The following is an 18,727-nucleotide window of genomic DNA, read 5'->3' as shown; positions in this document are numbered from 1 at the left end:
TATGCATGTCTCTAATAGAGGTCAGGGTAAACTAAGTGAATTTTTTTCAATAAAGTGCTATTTGGTGTTCCCTGTCTAGATATCTACATTTCCTTTTTCTGGTAATAGTGCCCTTTGAGGATCTCTCTGATTTTGAGTCCATCTGGTTTGGATGAGGCTGACCCACAGTTCTAGGGTTGGTCATGTGACCCAGGCCTTCCTAATCAGAATATTCTATTCCCCCAGCCAAAATAATTAGCTCAAGAAGTCAATAAAAGTTGATCAACTTTTAATAAGCTGTATATGTTGGAGCAGATAATAAAAAAGAGGTGTTTTAATCTTGAGGAGGGGCTCGTAACAACCTAGAGGGGTGGGATGGGGAAGGAGATGGGACATATGTATACCTATGACTAATTCATGTTGATGTTTGGCAGAAACCAACAAAATTCTAAATAAAGCAATTACCCTTCAACTAAAAAATAAATAAATTTAATTTAAAATAAAGGATTAAGTCTATAACTACTAATGGTTACTTTGGCCAAGCACTTGTGGAGATCTGACCTAAGAATCAACCTCTTAGAAACAACCAAGAAGAAAGCAATGGTAGGAGACAGAGAAACAGATTACTTTTGAGTACCTGGATTCTTTCAATGACTAAAGGTTACCACCTGGAATTTTTCAGAATCTTAATAAATTTCCTACTTTAAACAAATTTAAATTTAATTTCTGTTTTTCAAAACTAAGAAATCTGATTAAGTAAACAATATGCAATCACGAAATTCAATAAACATTCACAGAGTTTTGTCTATGTACAACAAACTGTCAGGTGGAGGAAGGCACAAAGTCATTATTATTATTATTACATTATTAATTCATCCATTCATTTACCCATCCATTTATTCACACAGTAAACACTCACTGAGATCCTCTTCCATTCCAGGCACTATCATAGATACTGGAGGAGCAAAGATAAAAGCTCAAAATCACGTACACTGAAGGATCATTCATTTTCTAGGTTATCTATGTACCTATTACTAGTTCTTTTTGCTCTCGCCAACATTCTTTAAATTTTCATTTTTGCACAGGTCAAGTTCAGTTCAGTTCAGTTGCTCAGTCACGTCCAAATCTTTGGGACCCCATGGATTGCAGCACGCCTGACTTCCCCGTTCATCACCAACTCCTGGAGCATACTCAAACTCATGTCCATAGAGTCGGTGATACCATCCAACCATCTTATCCTCCGTTGTCCCCTTCTCCTCCTGCCTTCAATCTTTCCCAGCATCAGGGTCTTTTCAAATGAGTCAGTTCTTCACATCAGGTGGCCAAAGTACTGGAGTTTCAGCTTCAACATCAGTCCTTCCACTGAATATTCAGTACTGATTTTCTTTAGGATGGACTGGTTGGATCTCCTTCCAGTCCAAGGGATTCTTAAGAGTCTTCTCCAATACCACAGTTCAAAAGCATCTGTTCTTCAGTGCCCAGCTTTCTTTATGGTCCAACTCTCACATCCACACATGACCACTGGAAAAACCATAGCTTTGACTAGACAGAACTTTGTTGGTAAAATAATGTCTCTGCTTTTTAATATGCTGTCTAGGTTGGTCATAGCTTTTCTTCCAAGGAGCATGCTTTTTTTAATTTCATGGCTACAGTCAATCTGCAGTGATTTTGGAGCCCCCCAAAATAAAGTCTGTCACTGTTTCCATTGTCTCCCCATCTATTTGCCATGAAGTGATGGGACTGGATGCCATGATCTTAATTTTCTGAATGTTGAGCTTCAAGCCAACTTTTTCACTCTCCTCCTTCACTTTCACCAAGAGGCTCTTTAGTTCTTCACTTTCTGCCATAAGGGTGGTGTCATCTGCGTGTCTGAGTTTATTTATATTTATCCTAGCAATCTTGATTTCAGCTTGTGCTTCATCCAGCCCAGCATTTGTATGATATGTACTCTGCATAGAAGTTAAATAAGCAGGGTGAAAATATTCAGTCTTGACATATTCCTTTCCCAATTTGGAACCAGTCTGTTGTTCCATGTCCAGTTCTAACTGTTACTTCTTGAACTGAATACAGATTTCTCAGGAGGCAGGTAAGGTGGTCTGGTATTCCCATCTTTTTAAGATTTTTGCACAGTTTGCTGTGATTCACATAGTCAAAGGCTTTGGTGTAGCCAATAAAGCAGAAGTAGATGCTTTTCTGATGATCCAACAAATGTCGGCATTTTGATCTCTGGTTCCTCTGCCTTTTCTAAATCCAGCTTAAACATCTGGAATTTCTTAGTGCATGTACTGTTGAAGCCTTGCTTGGAGAATTTTGAGCATTATTTTGCCTGCATGTGAGATGAGTGCAATTGTGCAGTAGTTTGAGTATTCTTTGGCATTGCTCTTCTTTGGGATTGGAATGAAAACGGACCTTTTTCAGTCTTGTGGCCACTGCTGAGTTTTCCAAATTTTCTAGCATATTGAGTGCAGCACTTTCACAGCATCATCTTTTAAGACTTGAAATAGCTCAGCTAGAATTGCATCACCTAGACTAGCTTTGTTCGTAGTGCTCCTTCCTAAGGCCCACATGACTTTGGAATCCAGGATGCCTGGCTCTAGGTGAGTAATCAAACCATCGTGGTTATCTGGGTCATAAAGATGTTTTTTTTGTATAGTTCTTCTGTGTATTCTTGCCATTTTTTCTTAATATCTTCTGCTTCTCTTAGATCCATACTGTTTCTGTCTTTTATTGTGCCCGTTGTTGCATGAATTGTTCCCTTGGTATCTCTAATTTTCTTGAAGAGATCTCTAGTCTTTCCCATTCTATTACCCATCTGAATGCAGAGCTCCAAAGAATATCAAGAAGAGATAAGAAAGCCTTCCCAGTGAATAATGGAAAGAAATAGAGGAAAATACAAGTCAAAACTGTGTTTAATTTCTGTTTCATTTTGTCCCAAGAAATTCTTGGATTCTTCCACCATCCTACTTGCATTTGGACTTGCTTTTGAAATCTTCTGCTAAATCTCTTTTATAAGTGTCCTCTACTTCCTCATCTTAGGAATCCCTCTGATCTCTTTTATGGTGGATTCCCGGTTTCCCTGATTACTTATCTCCTTAGTTATAATAAAAGCACATCCTCCAGTAGCATCTGAAAAAAAAAATACGTGGGAAGTAAATGTTTTGAGACTTTGCAAGCCTGAAAATATATCATCTGATCCCATAATTGTCTGATAGATTGAAAATCATTCTAATTTTAATTCTGAAGATGTTTTCCATAGTCCTCTCCTGAGAAATCTGATACTATTCTGACTCTATTCACTGTATACATGGTCTACCTTTTCTGTCTAGAAGTTTTTAGAATTGTCTCATTATTCCTGGGATTGTGAAATTTCATGATTGTATGACTTGGAGTGAAGCCACTTAATCTAGAGGTTCATTTCCCCAGGTTCTGGGAATTTATATTATTTCTTTGAAAACCTTCCCCTCAGTTTGTCTATAATCTCTTTTTGGAACTCAGGTTGGTCAGATATTGGACTCCCCAGATTGATCTTGAAATTTTCACATGTTCCATTGTCTGTCTCTACATCTTTTTGGTTTTTTGATGCTATTTCGAAGAAATTTTCTGTCTTAATCTCTCAACATTTCTATGGAATTTTGTCTTTAATTTCCAAGAGATCATTTTTGATTCCTTGTTGTTCTCTGCTCTCACAGCATCTTGTTTCAAAGTATTTTATTTTAATGATGCAGTATCTTCTTTTACCTCCCTGAAGATTCTAATTATAATTACTTGGAAGCTTTCTTGTATTCCCTGCATTGTCTCTGTTTCAATTTGGATTACATTTATCTGTTTGTTTTGTTTCTGTCTTTCAAACTGTATATTTTACTCATATGTCTAAGGACTCTTAGCAGCCAATGCACATTTATGAGTGAAACCCTTAAACATTGTTTGGATGCTCTGTGTAAATAGTGGACCTTATGACTGGTGGGCTTTACTGAAGTGTGATAAAGCAGAAGACCAGCTTTTCGTTAACGAGATATTCAAATATCAGCATCTATAAGTCTTTTCTATAGCATCTATAGGTCTTCCTTGTAGCTCAAATGGTAAGGAATCTGCCTGCAATGCAGGAGACCCAGGTTCGATCCACAGGTCAGGAAGATCCCTTGGAGAAGGAAATTGCAACCCACTCCAGTATTCTTGCCTGGGAAATCCCATGGACAGAGAAGCCTGGCAGGCAATAGTCTATGGGGATGCAAAGAGTCAGACGTGACTGAACGATTAACTCTGTAAGTCTTTTCTGTGAGACTTTTGTTCTAGGAGCAAGTTGGGGGAAATTTACCAAACTTTTACTTAATAATCTGTGTTCAGTCTGCAACTTTAGCCCCACCCCATGCAATACTTGGTGTCCTCAAATTCATAACCTCTCCAGTTCAATTTCTCCATAAAGTGAATATCCAGTCTCTTGTAGGAGTCAGGATAAAAAGGCCTGGCTGAACATACATGGTTGAGAAGGAGTCTGGAGGAGGAGGTGATTCTCAGCTCTTTGTACACATCCTTTAAACTTCTCCCTTCTACTTTCTGTCTTAGGATTTTTGTATTTCCTGAGAACAATGGAGAAACAGAGATTCAGGGAGACCAATGATATTCAAAAGAGTTGCTGAGTTTTATATTTAGATTTCTTTTTCTTTCAAGTTTCTGGTTTAGAGCTTAAGAGCTTAATGACTTTAGAGTATATTAATAAGATTAGGTGATTTCACCTATTAAATCTGAAAATCTACGATAGAGTAATACACTACTCTTTACCTCCTACTTTGCATTAGTGATTGTTAATTATAATTTAAATCTGATTATAGTTTACATCATCAGATGTAATATAACTTTGAGATATTGACTATTAAGTTAAAAGTTACTAAAGTTTTATCAAATTTATTTTAATTCATATCTCTTCTTTATATGGGTAAACAATAGTAAAATTTAATTGCTTTTTTCTTTTCTGTATTTTACAGGTATTCTGTAGATGGTGTTAATATGCACCACTACCATATTTCACTGGTTAAATAAACATTTTTATAGCAATATTTAAAAAGATACATTCAATCCATTAGATTTTACTTCAGAGTTTTATTGCTGAGACTGTTTACCATGAAATGTTAGTATTTTGTACAATTTTGTATTAAAATACATAAATATTTTCTATATGTTGAAACTGAGGACCCAATCCTAGCTATTGTCAACAGCATGGAAAAAAATTTTCAAATTCATAAATTTTTCCTATTTCTGTTCCCTAAGTCATTTTAGTAGGTAAAGAGATTTGCTTTATTCATACAAGACATTGTGGTTTATTTTGTATGAGGAATTTCAACATGCTGAAAGGCCAATGACTATTTCTTGGTTTGAAATATAACCTCTGTAAAATGCAAATATGCCACTTCCTTTTGTCTCTGTCTTGACATCAAGGATGAGAAATGAGTTTGGATTTATGAGTAGGTTTGAGAACATTGGTGGGGGTTAGAGTGAAAGAACCCTATATTTTTCATGTTATCTTTTAAAAATCTCCATTTGTTACCTTTTTACTTGAACTTAACAAAAGTTCCATTGGTATCAACTAGACTCTACACATGGACATCACCAGATGTTCAACACCGAAATCAGTTTGATTATATTCTTTGCAGCCAAAGATGGAGAAGCTTTATACAGTCAGCAAAAATGAGACCAGGAGCTGACTGTGGCTCAGATCATGAGCTCCTTATTGCCAAATTCAGACTGAAATTGAAGAAAGTAGGGAAAAGCACTAGACCATTCAGGAATGACCTAAATCAAATCTCCTATGATTATACAGTGGAAGTGAGAAATAGATTTAAGGGCCTAGATCTGATAGACAGAGTGCCTGATGAACTATGGAATGAGGTTTGTGACATTGTACAGGAGACAGGGATCAAGACCATCCCCATGGAAAAGAAATGCAAAAAAGCAAAATGGCTGTCTGGGGAGGCCTTACAAATAGCTGTGAAAAGAAGAGAGGTGAAAAGCAAAGGAGAAAAGGAAACATATAAGTATCTGAATGCAGAGTTCCAAAGAATAGCAAGAAGAGATAAGAAAGCCTTCCTCAGTGATCAATGCAAAGAAATAGAGGAAAACAACAGAATGATCTCTTCAAGAAAATTAGAGACACCAAGGGAACATTTCATGCAAAGATGGGCTCAATAAAGGGCAGAAATGGTATGGACCTAACAGAAGCAGAAGATATTAAGAGGAGGTGACAAGAATACACAGAAGATCTATATAAAAAAGATCTTCACAACCAAGATAATCATGATGGTATGATCACTCACATAGAGCCAGATATCCTGGAATGTGAAGTCAAATGGAACAAAGTTAGTGGAGGTGATGGAATTCCAGTGGAGCTATTTCAAATCCTAAATGATGATGCTGTGAAAGTGCTGCACTCACTATGCCAGCACATTTGGAAAACTCAGCAGTGGCCACAGGACTGGAAAAGGTCAGTTTTCATTCCAATCCCAAAGAAAGGTAAAGCAAAAGAATGCTCAAACTATCACACAATTGCACGCATCTCATGCACTAGTAAAGTAATGCTCAAAATTCTCCAAGCCAGGCTTCAGCAATACGTGAACCGTGAACTCCCTGATGTTCAAGCTGGTTTTAGAAAAGGCAGAGGAACCAGAGATCAAATTGCCAACATCTGCTAGATCATTGAAAAAGGAAGAGAGTTCAAAAAAAACATCTATTTCTGCTTTACTGACTATGCCAAAGCCTTTGACTGTGTGGATCACAATCAACTGTGGAAAATTCTGTAAGAGATGGGAATACCAGACCACCTGACCTTCCTCTTGAGAAATCTGTATGCAGGTCAGGAAGCAACAGTTAGAACTGGACATGGAACAACAGACTGGTTCCAAATAGGAAAAGGAGTATGTCAAGGCTGTATATTGTTACCCTGCTAATTTAACTCATATGCAGAGTACATCATGAGAAATGCTGGGCTGAAAGAAGCACAAGCTGGAATCAAGATTGCCGGGAGAAATGTCAATAACCTCAGATATGCAGATGACACCACCCTTATGGCAAAAAGTGAAGAGAAACTAAAAAGCTTCTTGATGAAAGTGAAAGAGAAGAGTGAAAATGTTGGCTTAAAGCTCAACATTCAGAAAACGAAGATCATGGCATCTGGTCCCATCATTTCATGAGAAATAGCTGGGGAAACAGTGGAAACGGTGTCAGACTTTATTTTTTGGGGCTCCAAAATCACTGCAGATGGTGATTGCAGCCATGAAATTAAAAGACGCTTACTCCTTGGAAGGAAAGTTATGACCAACCTAGATAACATACTCAAAAGCAGAGACGTTAATTTGCCAACAAAGGCCCGTCTAGTCAAGGCTGTGGTTTTTCCAGTGGTCATGTATGGATGTGAGAGTTGGACTGTGAAGAAAGCTGAGCGCCGAAGAATTGATGCTTTTGAACTGTGGTGTTGGAGAAGACTCTTGAGAGTCTCTTGGACTACAAGGGGATCCAACCAGTCCATCCTACAGGAGATCAGTCCTGGGTGTTCTTTGGAAGGAATGATGCTGAAGCTGAAACTCCATTACTTTGGCCACCTCATGCAAATAGTTGACTCGTTGGAAAAGACTCTGATGCTGGAGGGATTGGGGGCAGGAGGAGAAGGGGACGACAGAGGATGAGATGGCTGGATGGCATCACCAACTCGATGCACGTGAGTTTGAGTAAAATCCAGGAGTTGGTGATGGACAGGGAGGCCTGGTGTGCTGCGATTCATGGGGTCACAAAGAGTCGGACACAACTGAGCAACTGAACTGAACCGAAGCATTGAATACAGATATAAAGAAATTATGAATAGCCTGTCTTTGACTTCACATTCAACAAGGTGATAGAGTGATGATAAGATACCTCACAAATAACTAATGAAAAAATATGATAAAAACTCATGAGAAAACATGTAAATAATGTATTTTAAGAGCACAGAAAGGAGTATTAGACAAGTTCCATGAGAGTAGACAGCAAGGAAACATCAGAAGGTGGGCAGCAAAAAACCCAGTTTGGCTGAATGATGTATTAAATACTGGGGACCATACTTTTGTGTTTGTATCCCTATCTTCCCTCAAATAATCAGGAGCCCCTCATGAAAATCTTATAAAGCCCAAGCTCCTCAATTTCTGACTTTTTAAAAAAAGCAACATTATCACCTTCTTTTCTGCTTCCTAGTGTAAAGCAGTCATTAATTTTTGAAAAAGAGACTCAGATTCCAGTAATATCAGTAACTAGTAGAGTGATGTCGAACAAGTTAACTTCTCTGGACCAATTTATAATTCCTTCTCTGCAATATACATATATTACTAACAGAACTTATTGCCTAGGGTTATGGGAAAGATTAAATGGATTAATAATGTATATACCTGACATACACCCTTATGGCAGAAAGTGAAGGACTAAAGAGCCTCTTGATGAAAGTGAAAAAGGAGAGTGGAAAAGTTGGCTTAAAATTCAACATTCAGAAAAGTAAGATCATGGCATCCAGTCCCATCACTTCATGGCAAATAGATGGGGAAACATTGGAAACAGTGGCTGACTTTATATTTTTGCGGCTCCAAAATCACTGCAGATGGTGACTGCAGCCATGAAATTAAAAGATGCTTGTTCCTTGGAAGGAAAGTTATGACCAACCTAGACAGCATATTAAAAAGCAGAGACATTACTTTGCTAACAAAGGTCTGCCTAGTCAAGGCTATGGTTTTTCCAGTTGTCATGTATGAATATGACAGTTGGACTATAAAGAAAGCTGAGCGCCAAAGAATTGATGCTTTTGAACTGTGGTGTTGGAGAACTCTTGAGAGTCCCTTGGACTGCAAGGAAATCCAACCAGTCTATCCTAAAGGAAATCAGTCCTGAATATTCATTGGAAGGAGCTGAAACTCTGATACTTTGGCCCCCTGATGCAAAGAGCTGACTCATTTGAAAAGCCCCTGATGCTGGAAAAGATTGAAGGTGGGAGGAGAAGGGGATGATAGAGGATGAGATGGTTGGATGGCATCACGGACTCAATGGACATGAGTTCGAGTAAACTCCAGGAGTTGGTAATGGACAGGGAGGCCTGGTGTGCTGCAGTCCATGGAGTTGCAAAGAGTTGGACACAACTGAGCGACTGAACTGAATGAACTGAACTGATACATTCTCAACAAATCATGGCTATTATTAAACTAAAGAAAGTCAAGACTAGGAAACAGGAAATCTGATCTTTAGCTTATATACTGCTGCTTATAAGCTGTGTAACCTACATAAATTGCTTATTCTCTCTGGGTCTCAATATGCCCATCTGAAAAAGTAAGGGATTGACCTAGACAACCCATACTCTCGCTAAACTGTAATAGTCTAGGTGCTATAGATGACATCTTTATTTGACTTTGATACTGAACTATGCAATTGGATTAAATTGGATGAAATTGCCATCATTAAGCTATAATACATTGAAATTTTAATAAAAGGCTGAAAATGAAAGTGATGATAATGAGTTAGGCTGGGGAAATAATTTCAAGTGCACACACAAAAAAGTAGTGATAGATCAGATCCTATTAACATCTATCTGGATGTAAGAGAAAATAGGTGGTAAATTTATTCCATTCAGATGCCAAGCTCAAAAGTGTGTGATTTTGTAAAAAGGAAAAAAAGAGAGAGAACAAGAAAAGAAAACATGCTCACCCTAATTTCAGTATTGGTTATCCTTACAGTTTAGGGCCTGAAATCCTCCTAATACAGCAAAGTTTGTATCTAACTATAAGATATTTAATATGAAGAGGTTACAGGGTATAACAGCAATCTTTTTAAAATGATTGAACTAAACAGAGAACATTGAGAACAAAAATCTGAGATACGCCCCTGAGATGAGTGACAATACTGAATAAACTATTATGCCCATTTTAAGGTACACTGATTTTTGGAATAGGAAATAGACATTGTACTGTAAGAAAGGAAATCCATGATCATTATTTTTCTGCTTCTTCAATTTTTAGTCCATCCTTTGAAATCTTATCATTATTCCCTACAAAATGTACAAAAAAGATGTTAACAATATTTAGAAATATATCAAGAAGATAAAACTGGTCATCTACTTAACTAATTATTTAACTACAGTATTGAAATTAAATGCATCAGCATGTGTATCTGAAGCAAGTGTCCTTAGAGTCCAAACTCCCAGAATAAAAAAAATACTGAAAATCTTTGGCTCATAAACCTGGATGAATCTAAGATGCTTGCATAACATTTAGCATAATATGGTTGTGTGGCTGATTAGAAATATTTTGTAAGGGGCTGTGTTCCATGTCCTAATAATTCATTGATCAAATTTGTCTTTAATTTTTATCTTTCTGATCAAGGCATTATAGCTCAGAACTAAATGAAATATATAGTAAAGTATGATATTTTTAAAGCAGTTAATAAAGTTTACTTAAAAAAATGGCTTCTCAGAATTATGAGCAATTTTATAGTTAATTAAGGTATCTAATGCCTTATACTTCCAAAATCTAATTCACACAAAAATATTTATATTCTGTTAAATTATAAAATGTATGTTATTTTATATTTCATGTTGATAATTCATAATTAAATAGGCATTTTATACTCATTTGTATACTGGGTTGTTTATTTCTGTTGCATAATGAAAGAATAGCTTTCATTTTTGGTTAGTATATCAAAAAACATCTCTTGTCATGTACCTCTGTAATTTCATATTTCTCTTCTATGGAAACATGGGTATTTCAAACTACTCCAATTTATTTGTATGTCATATTATAAAATGTACCCCAGCTTAAGAATTGACCAGCAAATGATCACATAAATCAGGAAATGCGATTTTTCTAGCAGTTCATATGTATACTTGATACTCTATAGATTGTTTATAAGATTTAAGTGGATAATCGTGAGCTTGGATAGATATTTATGGTGGTTTGATTGAAGTAATTTGTTGATCTTTTCTGAATCCATGCCATTTATTAGTTCTCTTGCTCTCAGACATTGAGCTTGGTCATATGATTTGCCTTGTTTAATAGGAGAACAGCAAGCAAATATGATGCAAGCGAAGACTTGAAAAGCACTTACACTGCTTACCCTCTTATTGTGCTTTATATCCTGCAACTACGTAAATAAGCTTTACCTCAGTTCAGTTCAGTCTCTCAGTCGTGTCCAACTCTTTGCTATCCCATGGACTATAGCACACCAGGTCTCCTTGTCCATAGTCAACACCCGGAGTTTACTCAAACTCGTGTCCATAGAGTCCGTGCTGCAAACCAACCATCTCATCCTCTGTCGTCCCCTTCTCCTCCTGCCTTCAATCTTTTGCAGCATCAGGGTCTTTTCCAATGAGACAGTTCTTTGCATCAGGTGGCCAAGGTATTGGAGCTCTAGCTAGTCTCTCAATAATAAAATGCTTGGCTCAGTCATTCCTTTCACTGCAGCAAATGGGGAGCCAAACTCCAGACCAGAGAGAGGCCACTGTAGATCAAGCAGCTTCTAGCATTAGCAGTCCCAGTCAAAACCAGCAGTGCTCACCAGGTAAGCAGAACCACCGATTTTATCTGTAGACTTTTCATGTGATAACAAATGGTTATTCTTTTTCAATTCAGTTCAGTTCAGTTGCTCAGTGGTGTCCGACTCTTTGCGATCCCATGAATTGCAGCACGCCAGGCCTCCCTGTCCGTCACCAGCTCCCGGAGTTCACTTAGACTCACGTCCATCAAGTCCGTGATGCCATCCAGCCATCTCATCCTCAGTCGTCCCCTTCTCCTCCTACCCCCAATCCCTCCCAGATTCAGAGTTTTTTCCAAAAGTCAACTCTGCATGAGGTGGCCAAAGTACTGGAGTTTCAGCTTTAGCATCATTCTTTCCAAAGAAATCCCAGGGTTGATCTCCTTCAGAATGGACTGGTTGGATCTCCTTGCAGTCCAAGGGACTCTGAAGAGTCTTCTCCAACACCACAGTTCACGTATCAATTCTTCGGCACTCAGCTTTCTTCACAGTCCAACTCTCACATCCATACATGACCACTGGAAAAACCATAGCCTTGACTAGACGGACCTTAGTCGGCAAAGTAATGTCTCTGCTTTTCAATATACTATCTAGGTTGGTCATAACTTTTCTTCCAAGGAGTAAGCGTCTTTTAATTTCATGGCTGCAGTCACCATCTGCAGTGATTTTGGAGCCCTGAAAAATAAAGTCTGACACTGTTTCTACTGTTTCCCCATCTATTTCCCATGAAATGATGGGACCAGATGCCATGATCTTCGTTTTCTGAATGTTGAGCTTTAAGCCAACATTTTCACTCTCCTCTTTCACTTTCATCAAGAGGCTTTTTAGCTCCTCTTCACTTTCTGCCATAAGGGTGGTGTCATCTGCATATCTGAGGTTATTGATATTTCTCCCGGCAATCTTGATTCCAGCTTGTGTTTCTTCCAGTCCAGCGTTTATCATGATGTACTCTGCATAGAAGTTAAATAAGCAGGGTGACAATATACAGCCTTGATGTACTCCTTTTCCTATTTGGAACCAGTCTGTTGTTCCATGTCCAGTTCTAACTGTTGCCTCCTGACCCGCATACAGATTTCTCAAGAGGCAGGTCAGGTGGTCTGGTATTCCCATCTCTTTCAGAATTTTCCACAGTTTATTGTGATCCACACAGTCAAAGGCTTTGGCATAGTCAATAAAGCAGAAATAGATGTGTTTCTGGAACTCTCTTGCTTTTTCCATGATCCAGCGGATGTTGGCAATTAGATCTCTGGTTCCTCTGCCATTTCTAAAACCAGCTTGAACATCAGGGAGTTCACGGTTCACGTATTGCTGAAGTCTGGCTTGGAGAATTTTGAGCATTACTTTACTAGCATGTGAGATGAGTGCAATTGTGCGGTAGTTTGAGCATTCTTTTGCATTGCCTTTCTTTGGGATTGGAATGAATACTGACCTTTTCCAGTCCTGTGGCCACTGCTGAGTTTTCCAAATGTGCTGGCATATTGAGTGCAGCACTTTCACAGCATCATCTTTCAGGATTTGAAACAGCTCAATTGGAATTCCATCTCTGCCTCTAGCTTTGTTTGTAGTGATGCTTTCTAAGGCCCACTTGACTTCACATTCCAAGATGTCTGCTCTAGATTAGTGATCACATCATCATGATTATCTGGGTCATGAAGATCTTTTTTGTACAGTTCTTCTGTGTATTCTTGCCACCTCTTCTTAATATCTTCTGCTTCTGTTAGGTCCAGACCATTTCTGTCCTTTATTGAGCCCATCTTTGCATGAAATGTTCCCTTGGTATCTCTAATTTTCTTGAAGAGATCTCTAGTCTTTCCCATTCTGTTGTTTTCCTCTATTTCTTTTCATTGATCGCTGAAGAAGGCTTTCTTATCTCTTCTTGCTATTCTTTGGAATTCTGCATTTAGATGCTTATATCTTTGCTTTTCTCCCTTGCTTTTCGCCTCTCTTCTTTTCACAGCTATTTGTAAGGCCTCCCCAGACAGCCATTTTGCATTTCTTTTCCATGGGGATGGTCTTGATCCCTGTCTCCTGTACAATGTCACAAACCTCATTCCATAGATCATCAGGCACTCTATCTATCAGATCTAGACCCTTAAATCTATTTCTCACTTCCACTGTATAATCATAAGGGATTTGATTTAGGTCATACCTGAATGGTCTAGCAGTTTTCCCTACTTTCTTCAATTTAAGTCTGAATTTGGCAATCAGAAGTTCACGATCTGAGCCACAGTCAGCTCCTGGTCTTGATTTGTTGACTGTATAGAGCTTCTCCATCTTTGGCTGCAGAGAATATAATCAATCTAATTTCAGTGTTGACCATCTGGTGATGTCCATGTGTAGAGTCTTCTCTCGTGTTGTTGGAAGAAGGTGTTTGCTATGACCAGTGCATTTTCTTGGCAAAACTGTATTAGTCTTTGCCCTGCTTCATTCCACATTCCAAGGCCAAATTTGCCTGTTACTCCAGGTGTTTCTTGACTTCCTACTTTTGCATTCCAGTCCCCTATAATGAAAAGGACATCTTTTTTGGGTGTTAGTTCTAAAAGATCTTGTAGGTCTTCATAAAACTGTTCAACTTCAGTTTCTTCAGCATTACTGGTTGGGGCATTGACTTGGATAACTGTGATATTGAATGGTTTGCCTTGGAGACGAACAGAGATCATTCTGTCGTTTTTGAGATTGCATCGAAGTACTGCATTTTGAACTCTTTTGTTGACCATGATGGCTACTCCATTTCTTCTGAGGGATTCCTGCCCGCAGTAGTAGATGTAATGGTCATCTGACTTAAATTCACCCATTCCAGTCCATTTTAGCTCGCTGATTCCTAAAATGTCGACGTTCACCCTTGCCATCTCTTGTTTGACCACTTCCAATTTGCTTTGATTCATGGACCTGACATTCCAGGTTCCTATGCAATATTGCTCTTTACAGCATTGGATCTTGCTTCTATCACCAGTCACATCCACAACTGGGTATTGTTTTTGCTTTGGCTCCATCCCTTCATTCTTTCCGGATTTACTTCTCCACTCTTCTCCAGTAGCATATTGGTCACCTAATGACCTGGGGAGTTCCTCTTTTGGTATCCTATAATTTTGCCTTTTTATACTGTTCATGGGTTCTCAAGGCAAGAATACTGAAGTGGTTTGCCATTCCCTTCTCCAGTGGACCACATTCTGTCAGGCCTCTCCACCATGACCCGCCCATCTTGGGTTGCCCCATAGGTATGGCTTGGTTTCATTGAGTTAGACAAGGTTATTCTTTTTAGCTACTAAGTTATAGATTGGTTTGTTACACAGTAATAAACAGTGATACAATATGTACTGGAAATAGCAGAACAAAACATCTTTCTAAAGACCATTAACATTTTGTTAATTAAAATAACATTAATACAGTTATAATATTATATTATTAACATAATTTTGCTATATTAAAAAATCTTTTGTGAGTAGCCAGATTTTCAGAGTAGGAGACAATCTTGGAAATGACTCCTTCTCTATCCTTGGCTCTATAGATATCCCTGCTGCTGCTGCTGCTGCTGCTAAGTCGCTTCAGTCATTTGTGCCTGACTCTGTGCGACCCCATAGATGGCCTCCTACCAGGCTCCTCTGTCCCTGGGATTCTCCAGGCAAGAACACTGGAGTGGGTTACCATTTCCTTCTCCAACGCATGAAAGTGAAAAGTGAAAAGTGAAAGTGAAGTCGCTCAGTTGTGTCCAACTCTTAGCAACCTCACGGACTGCAGCCTACCAGGCTCCTCCGTCCATGGGATTTTCCAGGCAAGAATACTGGAGTGGGGTGCCACTGCCTTCTCCGACAGATATCCCTAACAATTACCAAATCAATCAATAAACAATGGGCACCAACTAAGTGCCTGGAACAGCACTAGATGCTGAAAATACAAAAGCGAATCAATTAGACTTCTATCATTATGTTCATTGAACTCACACAAAAATCAAGTTATTGGATTGTTATAACATATTCTGTGATACTGGAAAAATCTTTGCTCTTCAAAGTCAAGCTGAATTCTAGTCCATGGGGTCACAAAATAGTTGGACACTACTTATCAAGTAAACAACAACAAAAGTTAACTCAATGTGTGTATTTCATTGCATATGGCCATTATTTTCCTCTTCTCCCAGAAGTTCTATAGATATGATATTTATTAGTTCTGTTCATTAATACTTATTTCCCCTACTTTGGAGGAACACGGTAGCATTGCACATTCCCTCAGGCAGTAGACTGAAAAGTGGGCACAAATTGTTTCCTTCCCTCTTTCCATGCCCTTTTACAACATGTCTTCCTGTTAAGAGGTAGGATCTATGTCCCCATTTTGACACTGGGCTTGGCCATATGATTTGCTTTAGCCAATAGACCTGGAGTAAATGTGACCCAAGGTGAAATTTTAAAAGTGCTTGTGCATTGAGGCTTGCTCTTTTGCTGCTCTTAGAACCCTGTGACTACCACCAAGAGAACAAGCCAAGGCTAGCCTCCTGTCGATGAGGGACACCTGAACTGATTGCTCTGCTGTCCCAGCTGACAGTTCACCCTCAGAAACAGGGCTGCCTTGTTGACAGGTAGCTTTCCACAAACACCCGAGTGAGCCCAGGCTGGGCAAGCAGAACTGTCTGGCTGAGCCTAATGAAAACTGCTATTCCATAGACTCATGAACTAAACAAAGTTGATGTTACAAACTTTTAAGTTTTGAGGTGGTTTGTTATGCTCTATCTGACATATCAGCTCCTCTGAAGTTAGGCATAGCCACACGATTTGCTTCACCCAGTGAAATACTTTACTTCTGGCAGAAGTCTTTTAGAGCTGGAATATGCTTTGGTTATCTTTTTTCTCTTGTTATGCTGACTGAGGAACTTTCAGATTGAGGGGCGTTCCATAAACATGGGTTCCTGAGTGGACACAGAACAGTTCCCCCTACCCTCCCTAATACCGAGTTTTGGAGAACATATAGTTTAAGTAAGAAATAAATTTTTATATTAAACCTCTGAGATTTTGGGTTTCTATTATTGGAACATTACCCAGCCCATCTGACTAACATAGAATTTGGTGCCCAGAAGGAAGTACAGTTATGATAGAAAATCTAAAATATATTCTATGACTTAAAATCTCAGTGAGTGGTGGTGAAGAAACTGTTGTTAGAGGCTGGGAAGTAGGCAATCCATGTTAGCTGTGGTAAAATATTTTGCTAATACTATTCATGCATGAAACCCATTCATCCCCTTTCTAAGTAGTTATTCTGTTCCTGTCCCACCACTGTATGTTAAGTGCACGTGTGTGTGTGTCTGTGTGTGTAAGCAGAGAAGATAGATACTTTGTCATTTCAGGTCTCTATAACAAGAGACTTTTTTTTTTTTCTGTTCTAATACAGGAACTACCAAGCATCACCCAGAGATGCTGGACTTTGAGATTAATGCCAGTACTGAATAGAATTTTTGGAGTTTCACTTTTGATAGGAATGAATATATTTTGCAGCATAAGGAGAGTGATATGTAAATTGGTGATCAGAAGGATGGATTCAGTAATCATTGGTACTGTTCACTAGTAAATTTTGGTTAATTTTCGTTCTGGGCAAATGATAGAATTACACTTTCCTGCTTCCTTCAAGGTAGCATGCCCACATAATTTGCTTTTGCCAATGAAATATGAGTGAAATTTACTTGGATCACTTTTAGAAAGAGCCTGTTTGACATTCATCTTCCTTGAGCCTATCATGCAAGTGGGAAGCTCCAGAGATTGGTTGGAGCCTCCTTAAGCCAACTGGTTGGTTGGTGACAATCTCATGGAGTGAAGTTCTCCCATCCCCTCCCTTTTTTCTACCAGAAATGAACATACAAATGAACAGGAAATAACTGTTTTGCTGTTATTTTTAAGTCACTAAAACTTTTGGATCCTTTGTTACTGCACCAGTAACTTGCTGCTACTGCTTAGTCGCTTCAGTCTTGCCTGACTCTGTGCCACCTGAAGGACTGCAGCCTTACCAGGCTCCTCTGTCCTTGGGATTCTCTAGGCAAGAGTATTAGAGTGGGTTGCCATGCCCTCCACCACAGGATCTTCCTGACCCAGGAGGGATTGAACCTGGGTCTCCTGCATTGCAGGCAGATTCTTCACTGCTGAGCCAACAGGGAAGCCCTGGTAACCTAGGCTATCCTAACCAATGTAGAGTACTGTAAAAGAAATAAGGAAAGCTACAGACATTAATAATTTTGGCGATTACAGTTCCAGTAGAATCCATAACTGAAACCATCCACTGATACCTCCCAAACATCTTCATTCATGATTTCACTTGCTTCAATTGTGTTCATTCTAAAAACGATGATTATGAGATTTTGAATTTCACTTTTTTTTTTAATTTTTGAAAATTTAAAACTGCATCTTTCACTACTGAGGAACAAGTGATGAGCAGGACTACTTTCTCCTGGGGGCAGAGATGGGAAGAGAGGTAAAAAAGGAATGATAACCCACAAAATAGGGAGGGTAGAACTGAAGTCAGAATTCACAGGCGTTTCCAATAAGAATTAAAACGTGTTTTCCACAGACTTGTGCATAAATTCCCAGTAATACACGGTACTTCTCAGCAAACTTTGGGGTCTTAGTTTCGGTTCAGCACCTTGCACATATACAGAAACACATGCACAATCACTGTGGTGCAAAAGTAAAAACTGTCATTGGAGTTCATATTTAATTAAAAGCTTTCTCTGTGTGTGAAGAAATATTTTCTCTAGAGCAGCGCAGAATTTATTCCAAACGTTTAAGTGCTAAATCCCGTACCGCGCACTGTACCAGGATTAGGCAAGTGAAAGACGACACGGAACACAAGACTCAATGGGTTGCTGTCCAGGAGCTTACATTTTGCCGAGCATAAGTTTCTCCTGTTGGAGTTTTAACCCAGCCACATCTAATCCCCTGCCTCATAAACGATTTCCGGTGAAGTCCCACTTCTTTTCCCTAATTTTGCTTTCTGAGATGTCATCGCCCTGGAAACTGAAGTCACTGTGGGAAACTGAAGTCACTTGGCAGATCTCGGATGCAGCTGAATTACCGGCTTGTTCTTTTCCTACAGTGGCGAGATGACAGTGACCCCAAAAGTTTCCAGCACTTAGAACATAAAGCAGCCCGAACCTTCAAGGGACCCACAACTCTAGCGTCTTCCGCTGCCCTTCTATCACGGATCCTAAGGAAGTTAAGGCGGTTGGGTCAGACCCTGCAACACTCGC

This window comes from Budorcas taxicolor, chromosome 6 (assembly GCF_023091745.1).
Source record: "Budorcas taxicolor isolate Tak-1 chromosome 6, Takin1.1, whole genome shotgun sequence".
In the NCBI taxonomy this organism is placed as follows: domain Eukaryota; kingdom Metazoa; phylum Chordata; class Mammalia; order Artiodactyla; family Bovidae; genus Budorcas; species Budorcas taxicolor.
The sequence above is the reverse complement of the archived record's forward strand: the minus strand, read 5'-3'. Positions refer to the sequence as shown.